Source organism: Schistocerca piceifrons, chromosome 1 (assembly GCF_021461385.2).
Source record: "Schistocerca piceifrons isolate TAMUIC-IGC-003096 chromosome 1, iqSchPice1.1, whole genome shotgun sequence".
In the NCBI taxonomy this organism is placed as follows: Eukaryota; Metazoa; Arthropoda; class Insecta; order Orthoptera; family Acrididae; genus Schistocerca; species Schistocerca piceifrons.
In genome coordinates this window covers 857,304,229-857,319,622 of record NC_060138.1, presented here as the reverse complement: position 1 = coordinate 857,319,622, position 15,394 = coordinate 857,304,229, and the positions used below count along the sequence as shown (strand labels likewise).

Sequence of the window (15,394 nt, the reverse complement as noted above, 5' to 3'; positions counted from 1 at the left end):
GCAAATCACAAAAATGTATATGCAATGAATACAAATCATGTTAACAAAATGACGAAAGTGCATACGCACTGTAATACAGAACATACCTGGGAATCACAAAATGTATACGTAATGAGTACAAATGGCATAAAGTGCACACACACTGTAATACTGAACATATCAGGAAATCACAAATGTATATACAAATCATGTTAACAAAATGACGAAAGTGCACACGCATTGCAGTACAGAAAATATCAGGAAATCACAAAATGTATACGTAATGAGTACAAATGGCATAAAGTGCACACGCACTGTAAAACTCTCTAACATTTTTACTAGAATTAGGAAAGGAATGGGAAGGATTGCGTCATGGTTGTACCACTTTAGGTTGCACGCAGCTGCACTAAAAGTCCATATCTTTCTATAGAAGCACAACACCAAGTGAGACAATCTGAAGTTCTTTTCCTTGAAGTATTAATCAGTGTAGCCAAGACACTGAAATGTAGTAGTAATATTCCATGCTATCATTTTGGTAGTACATTAGGTACACCAAACAGTGGGACCATAATAACATCTCCATCGCTCAAGGTGGTGGACAGCATGCCGTGTCAACACCACGTTCTTGTAAAGTACACCAACGTAGAATTAGTGCAAAAACCAAATATAGTGCTCCATGATCATGAGGATAGACAGGACAAGCGGATATTGCAGTAATTTCTGGTAATTAGGTCAGAAGGTGAAGGACATAGTAGTCTTCATTGAGAATTACACTAGTCTAACAACTGATTTGAGTAATTGGTGGCACTCATCACCCAGTTACTGAACATTTCTGTACCATGTATGTAGTATTACAGAATAATGTTCATAAATCATTTGTTTACAGAGAACATTGGCACTCATTGCCCAGTTACAAACCATCAGAAGTCATCATTCAAAACAGGAGCTAATGAATGGCATAGTATTAACATAATTCACTTAATTATAGTAATCATTGGCATGATAGGTCATCTTATTACAGTAATCAGTGGCATTCATTGGCCAGTTACAAAGCATTTCCTTTTTTTGTGCTAGCAATGCATTGCGTTAGGATCGATAATTAATTACTGGGGAATAACAATATTTGCTTTTGAGTTATTGCTGCAAATGAAGATGTGTAACGTCATTCGTCATGAGTCAGCTGTGGCAAGGTTATAAAACAAGTAGAGTAAATGTGATCACATTCATAAATGACATAGGTTTAATGAACAACTGCTTATAGCACATTAATTTCATGAATAATTTCTCCTGCAAAATATACAAAAAGGATTATTAAACTGAAAGAAGAAACGCATATTATGCTGAAAAGTAGTGAACTTCGAATTAACAGGTAGTGAAATGTGTATAAAAAATATATATGTTCTCTAGCTGTCCCTTTCAAAACCTTCAGTCATCATACCATGCGATATAAGACATACTGTCAACACGAACTGCAACAAATACTTAAATAACTACATAGCATCTCTTAACCAACAGTAAATATATAAACTTCATCATTATTTTCATCTGCAAAGAAAAAACTTCATTGTTCATATTACCATAACTTCATTACTATCATCACCTGTAAAAAAAAGAACTTCATTATCCACATTATCATAACTCCATTATTATCATCACCTGTAAAGAAAAACTTCATTATCCATAGTAGCATATTCTTCATCATTATTCATCACCATTCATTATCATCTGCAAAAAAGTCACTTCATTATTCATATACAACTATTCCTTATTTCTAGCATATTTCATCACTAAAACTAAGATGTGTAGTTCTGTCTGACAGCCTGCATCAATCACCTCGTATTCTGAAAGAAAAAATTAGTTAAGACTGCTATCATACGATGTGTATAGTATATTCTTGTTAATGCTTGTTAATTCTGATCCATTTACTCTTCGTCACGAGGTATTACAGTTTCTTTCGTTCATTCCGAAGGTGAAATTCCCATTTCTGTTTAATTTATTTCGTTTACACGTTATTTCTTTCTGAAAATGATGAACAAAGATTAATGTCTTGCATTTAATTCATATACCCATTAAATAAAAACTGGTTTATAGTAACATAATTGAGCATACAGCATAGCATGACAGAAAACGTAATATGTCAAAAACATCGACAGTGTTCAGAGGCAAAAATGTACACAGAGTATCACAATGTAGCAGCAAAAAAAAAAAAGTAAAGTAGTCACGATGTTGAGATATCATATGGCAAAAATGTCAAAGTCAACTGGTGTTTGTTATATCTTAAATATTTCATAGTGCATACAAACAAAACAGGAAAACAATCATACATACATAAAAAATGAAAAATATGCACGGTCTGATGTGTAACGACAAGAAGAGCGATCTGCTAACCTTACCTTGCCAGGCACTTGCCAAGAAAAAATACGATGATCATTAGTAAGTGTTCATGTGGATATAATTGCATAAGTGGTCATAAAAAATTAGGAAATGGCATTACAGTGTGATGAATCATAAAGTATGTTCATTCAATAAAAGGTTTGATGTTCGACATGTGGTGGTTCCCTTTGGTTTTTCTGGTTCTCAAAGTTTCGACGTGTACTATATTGGGGTGAGGAATGCTGCGAATCCGATATGGACCTGCGTATAGAAGTTCAAATTTACTACACCTACCTTTTCCTATGTTGGATAAATAGTGTGTACGTACTAATATCTTGTGTCCAATGTGAAAGTCATCGCGTGTACAAACCTGTTTTTGCTGTCTTCTCCAGCGCTCTGCGGCACGTTTGATGTTGTTCAGCGCAATGTCAAATATTTCATGGTGTCTCAGTCGACGAGATGTAGGAAAGGTTACTAATTCTTTAATTTTGTTAGGTGGTTCAACATTTTTCAGTATAACAGACGGAGATAGCATAGTAGATTCATTTGGTATGGAATTAATTACATCCTGGAATGAGATTATGTGTGTGTCCCAATCAATATGTCTTTTATGGCAGTATATTCTACACAGTTTACCAATTTCTTTCATTAATCGTTCACAAGGGTTCGAAGAAGCATGGTACCTGAATATATACAGGGCTATTACAAATGATTGAAGCGATTTCATAAATTCACTGTAGCTCCATTCATTGACATATGGTCACGACACACTACAGATGCGTAGAAAAACTCATAAAGTTTTTTTCGGCTGAAGCCGCACTTCAGGATTCTGCCGCCAGAGCGCTCGAGAGCGCAGTGAGACAAAATGGCGATAGGAGCCGAGAAAGCGTTTGTCGTGCTTGAAATGCACTCACATCAGTAAGTCATAACAGTGCAACGACACTTCAGGACGAAGTTCAACAAAGATCCACCAACTGCTAACTCCATTCGGCGATGGTATGCGCAGTTTAAAGCTTCTTTTCATGCCTCTGTAAGGGGAAATCAACGGGTCGGACTGCAGTGAGCGAAGAAACGGTTGAACGCGTGCGGGCAGGTTTCACGCGTAGCCCGAGGAAGTCGACGAATAAAGCAAGCAGGGAGCTAAACGTACCACAGCTGATGGTTTGGAAAATCTTACGGAAAAGACTAAAGCAGAAGCCTTACCGTTTACAATTGCTATAAGCCCTGACACCCAAAGACAAAGTCAAACGCTTTGAATTTTCGGCGCGGTTGCAACAGCTCATGGAAGAGGATGCGTTCAGTGCGAAACTTGTTTTCAGTGATGAAGCAACATTTTTTCTTAATGGTGAAGTGAACAGACACAATGTGCGAATCTGGGCGGTAGAGAATCCTCACGCATTCGTGCAGCAAATTCGCAATTCACCAAAAGTTAACGTGTTTTGTGCAATCTCACGGTTTAAAGTTTACGGACCCTTTTTCTTCAGCAAAAAAAAAAAAAAAAAAAAAAAAGCGTTACAGGACACGTGTATCTGGACATGCTAGAAAAATGGCTCATGCCACAACTGGAGACCGACAGCACCGACTTCATCTTTCAACAGGATGGTGTTCCACCGCACTTCCATCATGATGTTCGGCATTTCTTAAACAGTAGATTGGAAAACCGATAGATCGGTCGTGGTGGAGATCATGATCAGCAATTCATGTCAAGGCCTCCACGCTGTCCCGACTTAACCCCATGCGATTTCTTTCTGTGGGGTTACGTGAAAGATTCAGTGTTTAAACCTCCTCTACCAAGAAACGTGCCAGAACTGCGAGCTCGCATCAACGATGCTTTCGAACTCATTGATGGGGACATGCTGCGCCGAGTGTGGGAGGAACTTGATTATCGGCTTGATGTCTGCCGAATCACTAAAGGGGCACATATCGAACATTTGTGAATGCCTAAAAAAAACTTTTTGAGTTTTTGTATGTGTGTGCAAAGCATTGTGAAAATATCTCAAATAATAAAGTTATTGTAGAGCTGTGAAATCGCTTCAATCATTTGTAATAACCCTGTAGATCGGAAAAATGTTTCTAGCTCATAACATACGTGTCCATATAGCAGATCGAAACTGTGATCCATTGTTGGAAAATACTTTCAACACATGTCCTACATGAAATAGAGAATGCTTTACAAATGCTTTCGAAACAGTTTTAGCAGTAGCTGTGCGTAACGGAGTGAAGGTAACAAATTTTGAAGTGAGTTCGACAGCGACAAAGATGTAGCAAAAACCTCTATTAGTTCTGGGAATCGGACCAAAAATGTCTACAGCGGCCATATGTCTCAATTTAACAGGTACAATGGGATGTAATGGAGGAATATGTGAAGTCGTGTCTGATTTAGCTTTCTGGCAGATTTTACATGACGCTAAAACTCGTCGAATACGTTTCTCCATGTTGGTAAAATAACAGTTCTGTCTCAGTATAAGAAAACATTTTCTGGCTCCGTAATGTGCGTAACTTAAATGAGTATACCAGATTAATTTGTTAACAAGTTCGTCAGGAATGCATAATAACCAACCGTTGCTGTCAGGATGAGAGTGGCGAAACAGAATGTCATTGCGTACAGTGTAATGGTTTCTAATGGTAACATTATTCCTATCTTGCCAAAGGTGTTTAATTTCTTTCCACACATTGTCTTTACTCTGCTCTTGTGCTATGTCTTGTAATGACGATGAAATGAAATTTTCAAATGCAACTTGTTGAATGTACATGACGCTGAAATTTGCTTTGCAGAAGTTGGTTGCGATGTCTTGCTGATTGTTGTTAAGAGAACGGGATAGTGCGTCTGCTACAATTTTTGTGTGCCAGGAATGTGAACAATTGTAAAATTAAATTCTTGCAAATAAAGTTTCCATCTACTTAATCTGTCGTGTGTAAATTTAGCGGAAAGTAAAAATTGTATCGCATTATGATCTGTGTAAATGGTAGTGTGTCTTTCATAAAGAATATGCCTAAATCTGGTAAAAGCCCATACAACACATAATGTTTCAAGTTCTGTAACAGAATAATTTCGTTCAGCAGGTGACAGAATGCGACTTGCAAAAGCGATGTTTTTAATTACTGTACAACCATCTTCTTCAATTTCCTGAAAAATATGTGCGCCTAAAGCGATGTTAGAACTGTCGGTGGCAATGGAAAAATTTCTGGTATGATCTGGGTGCGATAAAAGTGGTGCATTCAACAAAGCATGTTTCAAATAACATTCTCGTGAACAAGATTCTGCGTGTCAAAAGTATTGCTTGCGTTACTGGAATATGCAACCTGTACTGTATCTAGTCAAATTCCATCTGACGTGTCATTATTTTCGGGAGGATGTTGTGGCATTTCCACTATATGTACTGTTCTGTTATTTCTTCCTGACGTCTTACGTTCTGGATGATACCTATTGTCTGGTTCATTCATGATAATATGTTGTTGCTGATGTTCTTGCTGCTGATAAGATCGACTGTTATTAAATGTACGCTGAAAATTGTGCTCATTATTTTTACGTCTGTCATGATAGTCATTTCTACACGGTGCATTGCGATAGGAATTGAAATGGTGTGTCTTCCGTACGTATTTATTTCCCTGTTGCTGTGCGTTACTATTTGTTGGAGCTAATGCTATACGTGCACGCGGCGAAACATTAAAGCTTGGTTGACCTTGTACATTACATTGTTGGTTAGGAATGCTAATCGGTTGGTTTTGTTGCTATTGCGGTGAAAAACGTCTATTGTTACCAAAATGCGTTCGCTGTTGCTGATAATTTTGACGATTGCTGAAAATGCTATACATACTGATGATTACAAATTTGTCTGGTATTAAAGTTCTCGTGGTTATCATTTCTGGAGCGTCTAGTGAAAACTTGTCACTTTCGGTAAAAACTTGTCATATCAGGTTTTCTTTACTCATTTTTTAGTCCTAGATAGAGCAATAGTTGAAGAGCTGTTCTGATAGATGTAAAGGATAGTAGAAGAGAAGGCAGCAGTGCAGAAAACTAAAGATGAAACAGCACTACTACGGCTGTGCACACTACGGCACATATTCACTAAAGTGTAATGAATCCCCTGAGGTCACTTACGCGCTGCAAATAAATTTTAGCTTTTGCGTTACAGGCAATCCCGGTGGTAAAGCAAAGCTAAATTGTTGTATCCAATCCAAGGGGTGGATCTGTGTTCTGTGATTTTTAAATACTTTAAATTTTCTCACTGATAGAAAATGTGTGTAATCAAAATTATCGTCTCTGAGCTTCTGAACAGGTTCACGGTTGTATGAGAATCTATTTGTCTGTGACTGTTCGGAATCTAACTCACGTACTCTCTGTAAATTACCTAAATTATACTGGCTGTGTGAGTCTGACAAATGTTCGCAAAGTGGCGTCTGCTGTGATGTGTTGAACGCTGAAACATTTTTCATCTCTGTTACTTCTTGCAGTAAAGTTGACAATTTTCTATGTAATGTATTATTAGATTTTGGAATTCAGGTGTTTGGTTAAACGAAATTGGTGACGTATCGTCTGATTTGCAATCATTATTACTTTCAATAACGTCAATACGACTGGCCAATTCATCATATTTTTCAGTCAGTATTTTTACCTGATCATCGTTTTTAGTGTTAGAAGCATTAATTTGTTTTTGTATTTTACGTGTGGTTTCGTTCAATTTTTTAACGTCAGCTTTGATGACATCGGGATCCTGAATTACTTCTAATTGTTCGAGTCTGTCTGTCACTGTCTGAAAGTCTACTGTATATGTATCTGTTTTTGATTTTAGATCGGAAATTTCATCACGCAATTCGGTGTTCAACTGTTTGATAGTATTAATTTCGTCTGATACTGCAGCAATATTGTTGTCTACGTATGTTTTTGCTTTCGTAAACAATTTACGTTTACCTTCCTGTCTTTGTGCGGTAATTGTTTCCATAATTTGTCGCTTTACTTTATTCTGTTCCTGTAGAAATTTACGGAAACGCGTTTCACTGTTTTGTAGGTGATGATTAAAACGTTCGTCAATTTGACTGTTTTGTTGGTCGAATTTCGCGTCTGCTTTTGCATCCAGTGTGCGCGAAAGTTCTGCTGTCATTAATTTAAACTCGTCGCGTAACTGTGTTGCTTTTTCAGAGCATTGTTTACTGACTGCACTAATTTCGTCTCTAAGTGACTCTGTTGTAGCTGTTTGCATATCCCTTAATTCTTGAGCTACAGATCTAATTTCTTCACTACTTCTCCTAGCACAATCCTCAATTTCCTCACGTAATTGTTCCTTAGTATCATGACACTGCGCGGAAACAGCTGTAATCTGTTCACTAAGCTGTCTGGAATTGTTGTCTAATTTTTCATTCAACTGTTTGGAATTGTTGTCTAATTTTTCATTAAGTTGTTTGTGATTGTTCTCTTGTCTTTCATACTGTTGTTTGGAATTTTCATTAAGTTGTTGTTTGAAATTTTCACTAAGTTGTTTGAGATTTTCATTATTTTGTAGTAATAATGCCATAACTTGATCCCAGCCAAAATTAGCGGCTCTATTCTCTGTACTGTATGATGGTGTATCTGCACTTGTCACGTTTTCTGTAACCATTTGGTTATTTGTGATTCACAAAAAAGATTTGCCAATCGAATGTGCACTGTTGGTCACTAAATCGGAATTAAATAAATCTGACGTACTTTGAGTACACAGTTCATTTTCATTAGAAAAATTTGTCTGTTCATTACGTAAATTTAGCAAACCGGGTGTGTTAAACTGGGCAGCGTTCATAGTAACAGAACGTGCCGCGTCATCCATTATCGTTAAATTAACAGACGACACAACTGAGTTTGTTTGCTCATCATTAGCATTAAAATCATTACTAGTGGTCGGTACGCACTGGTTGTCTATAAATCGAGGATTGTCATCATTACACTGCGTGTCGCAAGTACTATCGGTCAAATTATTCAAATCGGCTATTTCACTCATTGTACATCGCGATGTAGTGTTAAGTTTTTCGCGGCATTTTTCACTAATCAAAATTATTCACAAATGAAATACAGACAATGCAAAATGCAACAAACACAAATACAACAAAGAGCAACAAATTGCCGATGATCTGTGGATGAAAGAGTGACAAATTAGTAAATGCGTTGCGCCAGATGCAAACTACGATTAAGTAAATAAGAGCAGATATATGACTACTTCTCAGAAGATTCACAAAGAAATACGATCCTGGCCGGATGTCGCCAAGTGTAACCTCGCCACAAAAATAATCATGTTAAAATAAAAAATGAAAATTGAGCCAAGTGTAACCTCCCAGCAGAAATTTAAATGGAAATGGAAATGGAGCCAAGCGTAGCCTCGCCACAAAATAATAATAATTAAATGAATTTTTCTTAATATTGTGACCTCTGAACAAAACTAGCTCCCATTTATTGTCTGTGTGCAGAAATGCATTCACACTTAATATTCCCACAAAATTCTTTCCTCATTTAATGTCAAGTTCGAAACAGAAAAATTCCTAAACACCAAAATAATAAAAAAAGTTTTGTAACCTGTTAAATTTATAAGGACAGCAGCGCTGACCTTCAGCCCTGTATTCTGAATAAAACAAGCAAAAATTCTTACCTCAGTAAAACTGCAATTATATCTGCTCTTAATTAGTCATTTTTCGACACAGCTTCGTGCAATGCTGGCGTATATATATATATATATTATTCTTGGATGCAATGATAAAGCATTGGAAATTGAAATGTCTTAATTAGTCATTTTTCGACACAGCTTCGTGCAATGCTGGCGTATATATATATATATATATATATATATATATATATATATATATAATTCTTGGATGCAATGATAATGCATTGGAAATTGAAATGAATGCTTTTCTTTAAAAGAGTTACTTTATATTATAAAAATTATTATTGGGGCATTTCTTTGAACAAATTAAATTACAATTAACATACATTATTAAATATGCGCAAGGCTGCTTCTTTACCTTCTACAACAATACTCATCGTCCACAATCCTGACCAGAGTCGCGAGCAGAACACACAGCCGACGCATTCCGACTCCCGCCGACTCACGCAGACTACGCCAGACTACTACTAACTCGCTACTACTGTCGACTCGCGCAGACAAGCGCAGGCTAGCGACAAGCAACAACTAACGATAAACTACTCTCTGGTCAGAGATTCTGTCATGCCTCGCCCATCGCCGGCAAAGCATACGTCTTACAGAGTTCTGTGACGTCTGTGAGTCACGTGAAGTCTTCTTCATTCGATTGTTCAGAGACATGCCCAAGCAGACCATCCTCTAGTTCGGTCAGGTGGGATTCTGCCCCCTCACCCACCATTGTGGCATTACATCTTCTTCAGAACGAAAACTCCACCTATTTTTCTCGTCTGCAGGACAGTGCTTCGAATTCTGTTTGTGTGATAGTTCTAATTTTCCTATCTGTGCTTAGACGCCAGTGTATGCTTCGAGAAGTGAGAAAAATATCGTCCCCTGATTCCAGCAGCAGTAAATATAAATTAAGCCCACTCACCGTTTCAGAAAAGTGATGAACACCACAGCAGCTGTAGGACTCAGAAATTTTCCCCTGTCTGGCAGTGCCTTCAAACAAGCAGCTAAAACTCGAGAAGTTGTGAGCGTCCTGTTTACAGTATCAGCGATATTTATTTCGACTTCCAAATATCTTCGTTTTGGCGTGTAAAATCATTTTGGTGTAGTGCACCTGATGTCGGTTTCCGGATCTGTTTCCCACAAAAGCGAGTGAATTGTTTCGCGGAGGTTTCACAAGTGTACAGCGACACCCTCGGAGTCCATGTTCGAGAGTGGCGGTATACGTCGCAAAATTGACGACATATACTGTGCAGCAATCTTTTTTGAAAATGTATTTAGAGACATATTCAGTTGGATTTAGTAACACCTAAATCAGACAGTGCTCAAAGACAAGGGTATTTCCCACAAAAACGCGCGAAGTGTCTTAGGAATGGTTTCACAAGTGTGTCGCGACATTTTTTTAGAGTCCTTTTTCAAGTGTAGCGGTGGTGGTATTCCTTGCAATACAACGTGTAATTATTTATATATTCACGCGTCACCTGCAAAGCTGTCTCTCTCTCTCTTTCTGGGCATGGATGTGTGTGATGTCCGTAGGTTAGTTAGGTTTAAGTAGTTCTAAGTTCTAGGGGACTGATGACCTTAGAAGTTAAGTCCCATAGTACTCAGAGCCATTTGAACCATTTTCTCTCTCTTTCTCTGTTTGTGCACTAGAACATTTAGTTCCTGTGATACATAGCTCCTGAAGCAGTTCATGTTAATTGACAAAGGGTATCCATGCACTGGGGATGGGAAGGAGGAAGGCTGTGGGTATTTGCAACGTGGCAGGTAGTATGTGACGACTCCTGTGGCTACCATGTGGCACGCCATGAGCCCAGTGCGTGGCCTCTCTTCCAGTTGAGTGCGTTCATTGTAGTAAATGTCTTGCCTCCTGCGCTTCTGAAGACTGACTAGACTTTTATCGAATGATCTACAGTTACAGCACACGCATTTATCAGCATGAGTTGCTAAGTGTAACTTAGCCCTATCCTGCTGCATCTTTATTATTTGATGAAGCATATTCATCTTCACCAAATGTCATTGCTATCGACACAGTCCTCAGATGCATGGTTACAGCTAATATACTCATTAAACTCTTCCTTATCCAGCACAGACATCTCATCCATTGAACACAGTAAACCATTAAGTCCATCCTCCCAGTCCAGAAGCTAGATGCAGACTGAGTCCTTACCCCGCCATTTTTCCCCAGACTGCTGTCCTGGATTATGTCATGGGAAAGGAGGGTGGAGGGTTAATAGGGCCCTATGGTGGTGGTGTTGTGAACTAGGCCAGTTGGAACCCAGATCTCATGGTAAACACACTGAATGTAACTATGGTCTGTGACAACTCAAATTGTTTAAATAAGGAATACACACAAAATAAATAAAAGACTTATGGCCATCCTATTGAAAGCCCAGCACATACAGTCCTCTTCCCGCCAGTTTCCAGATGGGGGAGGGGAGGGGGTGTAGGGGAGGTGATGAGTGGTGAGAGGAGAGGGCTTAGATTGGTGAAGGTAGCCCTGTTGACCTACTTCCCGCCATGAGGCCACTGCAACATAGCCAAATCCATGGCCGCCATCTTGCATCTGTCATATTGAATAAATATGGCAACAATGCACGGTGGGGCTGTGCCCGCCTTATCCGACTACTTATGGAGACAAGGCAGTGAACAAAACCATAGTTCGACGTTGGGTGACACGTGTGCTATCATCACAATAAAGTCGCACAAACCTGCTGGCTGGCAGCAAACAGCTGTGGTTCCTGCAGTGTTAGAAAGTGTGAACACTCATTCGAGGTGATCGACGGATCACAAACAAATACCTTGTTGCCCAACTGGATATCTATGTTGGCACTGCCAACACACTTGTCCATCTGTTGGGGTACTCAAAGGTGCGTCCCACTGGATTCCTAACAAAAGGCCATAAAGAGCAACAAAGGACCGTCTGCGCAGAATAGTTTGCGCGTTACGTGGCTGGTTGTGACAATTTTTTGTCGAAATTCGTTACAACCGATGAAACAATGGTTCATCATTTCGAACCAGAAACAAAACGGCAAGCCATGGAGTGGCGTCACACCACCTCTCCTCCGAGGAAAAGCCGCTCCCTCAGCCGGAAAAGTCATGGAGACGATCTTCTGGAACTCTGAAGGAGTCAACTTGGAAGCAGTGCGTGGATGGTGGGGTACTTATTGATGCAGCAAGACGTGGCTGCCGACGTCCCTTGTACATTCATCTGCAGTGATATAAAATTTTCCGTTTTGCATTTTCTTCATCCTTTATTACATATAAGGCACCGGCCTTGCCGCAGTGGATACACCGGTTCCCGTGAGATCACCGAAGTTAAGCGCTGTCGGGCGTGGTCGACACTTGGATGGGTGACCATCCGAGCCGCCATGCGCTGTTGCCATTTTTCGGAGTGCACTCAGCCTCGTGATGCCAATTGAGGAGCTACTCGACCGAATAGTAGCGGCTTCAGTCAACAATACCATCATAACGACAGGGAGAGCGGTGTGCTGACCACACGCCCATCCTATCCGCATCATCCACTGAGGATGACACGGCAGTCGGATGGTCCCGGTAGGCTACTCGTGGCCTGACGACGGAGTGCTTTTTTTTATTACATATAAATGTGTACCTGAAGTGTTCAGCAGTGTTACGCCTTTCTTTTGCTTTTCAACCCAATGTGAATGTCAAATTCCAAATTATTTTATGGAATGTGCTACAAAATAATAACATCGGGTACAGTCCTCCATTAAGCCAGTTGGCTACGACCAGGAAGAAGAGGGCAGGTGAATTTTCATTCGCGAAGAATTACGACCGCATGAAAACTATACATGAGAGATGCGTGTTGACTAGAGGTTGGTCACCGCTCATAATTCTTCATACTGTGGTATTACAGAGTCATTCTGTGGCCTCTCTTATAGTTTGGATGAATATTAGTGTTTCAGTCGGAGTGGAAGTAATATTCAGTGAATTTTGGGAACAGTGAAAATTTGACGTGTTTAGTGACTAAAAGATTATACACTAAAGGTCGCTCGCTCATTTCATTAAAAATGTATCAGGGTTCCTCTACTTTTAATTTTTTTCTTGTATTTGAAAGATAAATTACTTAAGTATTAATTTTTTACAGTAATATGGTCATTCTGGTAGAAATAATGTCAAAGACGTTCTAGTTTCCTTACGGGTTTCACATACATAATCTTATGGACAGTCACTAAAGCACCTTGGACGTGGATATAAATGACGCGGGCGTCCTCTTTGATTAGCCTCCAACATGCATCTTATTTTCTGCGTGGCTGGACAGATCAGCTCAGAGACAATTTGTTTGGGGTCCTGACGTTTAACCAAAAAAGCTAGTCGTGATAGGAAGAGAATCCATAAATTACGACATAAATTCCGCAAAGCGTTTTTCACGGAAGCAAAATCCGTCCTAATGTAGGGAAATTTAGATGCACCAAATTGTAGCATTACTTGGCTGATATCGACTAAACAACGAGCAAAGCTCTGTAATGGACACATTTGATGCCTTCTGGTAGTATCCTAAGGTCAGCGAATAAAACATTAGTCACCACCTTAAAAGAGCGTGCTGGTCACTTAGCAGCACTGTAGATGGTGTAAAGCACGGATGGTAACCGGCTATCCGCGGGCAGCACCCGGGCCGCGATTGGTGTCAATCCGGCCCACAGGACGAATGCGTGGAGAGAGAGAGAGAGAGAGAGAGAGAGAGAGAGAGAGAGAGAGAGAGGTCCTAAACTGCTCTCCGCCCGTGACGCATTTTCGGATATTCGCAATTCTATTTTTCGCGTTCTTCTAGTTTGGCTTCTGTGTGATACAACCTATATAAGCTAAGTTCAAGCGATTTAGACTTCTAAAGTTTTTTTAATGAACAAAGATATAATGACTTCATTTACTTAGTGTTACAGCAACAAGCCTATGTGATCAGTCATCAAAAGTGTTTACGGACAAATATTTAAAAAATGCTTTCTTATCATGTGTGTGGATATAAACACAATCTAATGGCTCGTCTGTGTCCAAAATTTGTAAAGTTACTCCAAACTGCTTGTGAAGATAAATACTGAAATAAACATATGATCTCGTAGATAAATAAAGAATCAACATTTGTTACTCAGAATATGTTAGTATATTAGAAATCATTTACAACTACAGTCCATGATGCTTACATTATGATAGCCGGGGTAAGAAATTCCAAATGTGAGGCTTCTCCAAGGTGCTCTCTCAAATATTTTAAATTGTGCCCTCCTTTATTACACATATAACGCAAATATTGGTGGCCAGTCTTCACACAAAATGTTATACAAAAACTTTTTTAGAAGGGCTACTACAGCTTCCACAGATGGTGTCAACTAATTTATTTATTTTGGCAGTTTCGAAGTTCCAAAGAAGCGTATTTCATGTCAGAGTATGAAAAAGCATTTTACTAAAAAGAATTGTATTCCAGTTCCACACTAAAATTGATGTCGATATTGTGAGATTTTCTTAAAAACGTGGCAATGAAGTGGTCACATTGTCGTTCTTAAACCATCGAAGTTGTTGTCCTAAACCAAGACTGACGAACTGTCTACTATAACCGACCGCAGTGGTGCAAGTTTTGAGTGCCAGTGAGCTCTAAAATATATTTTCACCAATATCGTGTAGAATGACGATTCACGCTATGCGAGGATGGATGCGAGCATGGATGTATATTTATGTAGAGGATGATACTAAACTCTTGTATTCCCCATACAGAAATGCAGGCTTCACAGGTTTATTACTTTTGCTCTCCGCATCTCACACAGTAATGGCTGTTTCTCTTCTATCGATATTTTAGAAATTATTTACTAGGTCTCTTCGTCTGAGCTATAACAGTGGTTCCATTCACTAAGTAATGGTCGTGATTGTATCATTCCAGAGATGTGTAATGAAAGATTCAGACATGTGATCCAAACCAACAGTCTGTTTCGGCATACATACCACATCTGCTGGAAGTGACGACACGTAACATGATGCATCACTAAAAAAAAGTAAGATTCTTGAGTACTTGTGCTACAAGTTAGTGGAAAGTCTTACTAGATGGTCGTAGGCGTCCCCAAATAGTGCTTTTGTCACCTCAGTCATTTTTAATATACGTCCTGTTAGGACACTTACGTATTTTTGTTATTGCTCGTCGCTAATAATTTCGACTCAGATGTCCGTTAGACGTCTAGCAGACCAAACGTTGCGGAAGTACATGTGCGCTCTAAGGGACGCATTTGTTTTTTATCCAGTTCACAGTTGGTTACTTCTTGTGCAGTTTTTCCTGGAAAGATAGCGAAGTGCAGACGATATTTGAGCTGGCAGGCTGGTGGAAAAGAGCGATATGCACATTCGTGGCACACGCAAGCCGCAGCCGCCGCCGCCGCCCACTTCCCCAGGGTCCTGCATCACCCGACAGCTCACGTGCGTCATACGGCTTG

General features: G+C 39.4%; 1 pseudogene; it reads left to right on the top strand.

The window, feature by feature from the left end:
• Nucleotides 1–12,230: 12,230 nt before the first annotated feature.
• LOC124723229 lies at nucleotides 12,231–12,348 on the top strand (annotated as a pseudogene).
• The last annotated feature ends 3,046 nt before the right edge of the window (nucleotides 12,349–15,394 follow it).